This window comes from Octodon degus, unplaced genomic scaffold (assembly GCF_000260255.1).
Source record: "Octodon degus isolate 3935 unplaced genomic scaffold, OctDeg1.0 scaffold00236, whole genome shotgun sequence".
Classification (NCBI taxonomy): Eukaryota; Metazoa; Chordata; class Mammalia; order Rodentia; family Octodontidae; genus Octodon; species Octodon degus.
The window spans coordinates 3,050,223-3,053,106 of record NW_004524812.1 but is presented as its reverse complement, the minus strand read 5'-3'; the positions used below and the strand labels follow the sequence as shown (position 1 = coordinate 3,053,106).

Here is a 2,884-nt window from a genome sequence, read left to right as displayed (position 1 = left end):
CTGAGTTCAATCCCCAGTTCCACCGAGAGAGAGAGAGAGAGAGAGAGAGAGAGAGAGAGAGAGAGAGAGAGAGAGAGAGAGAGAAGAAAGAAAGAGAGACTGGTGTTGAGAAGGTCAATAGGTCAATGCAAGTTGGGTTTATGTTGTGAAACTAACTTTACCCATAGTAGTAGAGCACATATATCATCAGCTTATAAAGTAGGAATGGGAGCTTTTGAAGGATTCATCAGTAATCTGGTTGAGTGTTACTAAACTATAACATTGAGTCTTGTGACTCAGTAGTTTTGAATAAATAATTTCATAGTTTAATTTCAAATTTCAGTAGTTTAACATAATTGTTAAATATTTTATAAACACCTATTACAAAATATTTATAAAAATAATTATATAATGATATATGCTTCTATTACATTTGCCTTAAGTATGCTTTATGTCATATTCCATAATATACAACACTGTATAGCTATTACAGTTCACATGGGAGCTTGGCATAGTAGCTCACACCTATAATCCCAGCACTTAGGAGACTGAGGTAGGAAGATGACAGTGAATTTAAGGCCAGCCTGGGCTACATAGGAAGACCCTGTCTCAACTAAAAAAGAAAAAAAAAGACCTCATGTGGTAGTGAGCTTGGGATATAGTTCAGTGGTAGAACACTTGCCAACTCCCTGAGTTCAATCCCCAAACATTGCAAAAACAAAACAACCAAACTTATGGTAATGACTGGAAAAAAAGCTTGTGTGATATAATAGATTTAAGAACAACCCCCATGGGCGGGGGAGATAGCTCAGTGGAATAAGCACTTGGCCTGGCAAGCGCAAGGACCTGAGTTCAATCCACGGTTCCGCAAAAAAAAAATAAAAAGAACAACCCACACCAGATTGTGAATCACCATAGATGAACAATTAGCGATGGGAGAGTATGAAAAAGTATAGGAAAAGGAAATTTTAAAATTATATTGTTTCTGAAGTTATCAATAGCTGGCCTTACAGGTGCTTTCTTAGTGGTTGTGTGTGTGTGTGTGTGTGTGTGTGTGTGTGTGTGTGTTGGGGGATGGGGTACAGTCTTAAAAACACTATGGAAATAACACCAAGGGAGGGTGAGGAATGGAAGATTTTCTTGACTTATTTCAAATTTTTGAAGTGACTACTTTATCCTTGCTCAGCTATTTCCTGGATAATTTTAGAAATAGAGATGACATCTGAGTGGTTTTATTAAAGACTCTAGATTAATATTTGCATTAGTCTTTGTATTGTCAAATGTTAGATACTGTGTGGTCTTTTTTTTTTTCATTCTTGTTCTTGCTAGCTGGGCTTTGGTATCATGACTTCCTCCTAAAGGACTGAATCTGACTCTGTAGGCAGCCCACGCAAAGGTTTATTTTTATAGCCTACGAGAAATGTTGTTTGGAGACCATTGTAATGAAGAGAGGGCAGTAAGTAGATAACAATTACCAGTGCTGGAAGAAACTCCAGAGAAGAGTGTGAATGGGGTGAGTACCAAGTGCATCATTCTCATGTACCAGCTGGCATCTGTACCATTTTTAGTTATATACTGTACTTGGAATCAGTCTCCAATTGAGGTTCTGGAAGCCTTTGAGTGGAATTCACTCCATCTCCTTTTCCTAGTCCTTTGCTTTCAGCTCTTATCTTAGAAATTGGACTTCCACATCTGATGTGATATGGGAGAATTATGATGTGATGTTGAGAATGTGCGATGCTTTAGACTATACTTTCTGACATTCAGATAAAAGCAAATGAAAATAAAATTATTCTTAATACTTAAATACTGATGTTAACAGCAGCGGTTAGTAGAAAGTGCAGGTTATAACTGAGTGAGATTCTGGTAATCTGTTAGTGAAGGCCGCCTTGTCTTGACTTCTGCTTTGTAAGGAAAGATGTGTGAAGGGTGTGGAAATTATAGTGCTGGAAATGAAGTGTTACCTTTCTTCAAGTTCACAACCTATTCATGCAAAGCTTTGGGTTCTTTTTCACAACTTCCCAAATGCAACCAGGAATAAATCAATACCTACCCCTATCTGGTGTTTCTGTTTCTGTTTTTGTTTTTTTGTTGCCGTTTTTGTTTTTGCATCCTAGGCTAGGAAAGTGTTGGAAGATAGGAAGAGGAAGAAGCATTACCCATGATAACAAAAACCTGAGCCCATGCTTTTGTTCCTCTATATTAAAGTGATCCTGTCAGAGAGCCAATCTATTCCTATTCAGAAGGAGCTATTTTTTAATTTTATATATAAAGCATGTTCTTATGGTAAATTTCAAACACACAAAGGAAAAGTTCAATGAATTCATGTCTATCCAACACGCAACAATGGTGTGCAGTTATGTTCCCCTTCTCTTTCTTTTTTTTTCTTTAATTTTTTTTCACCTTCTCTTTCCACCTCTTGTGTCCCTAATGTTTTGTTGGTGTTAGTCTGTAGTCTGTCAGAGAAAACCCTAACACCATTTCACCTATAAATACATGAATATTTATGAAAAATACCTGTTCCATGTTATGCCTAAGATGTTTGATATTCAGACAGATAGTGAAGTTAAGCTCAATAGCCTAGGTTATATGGTAATAATAATAAGATTCTCTTCTGGAGGGTTAACAACCTAAGTTTGTAGACCAAAAATTAGAGAAAAAGGAGGGTTGCAAGGAAAGCCAACATTTCGGCCCTAGTCTTCCAAAGTCAATTAAGACTCAGGACACAAGAGAATCTGTACTGTAACATCATGTAACTCAGTTGTGTCCCAAATTTTCTGACCAAGGAGATTATGGGGCCAAAAAGGGAAAGTGATTGACGATGTAGAGTTTGCCTAAGGAGAGTCACATAGAGAGAAAACATTCTCTCAGGCTTTCACAGAGAGCACATTGGCCAAGCAATGGC

At 37.3% G+C, this 2,884-nt stretch overlaps 1 protein-coding gene across 1 annotated transcript in view; it reads left to right on the top strand.

The window, feature by feature from the left end:
- Positions 1 to 2,884, top strand: part of Nkrf (NFKB repressing factor) — a 26,479-nt gene that overhangs the window by 4,266 nt on the left and 19,329 nt on the right. The gene's annotated exons all lie outside the window — the stretch shown is intronic.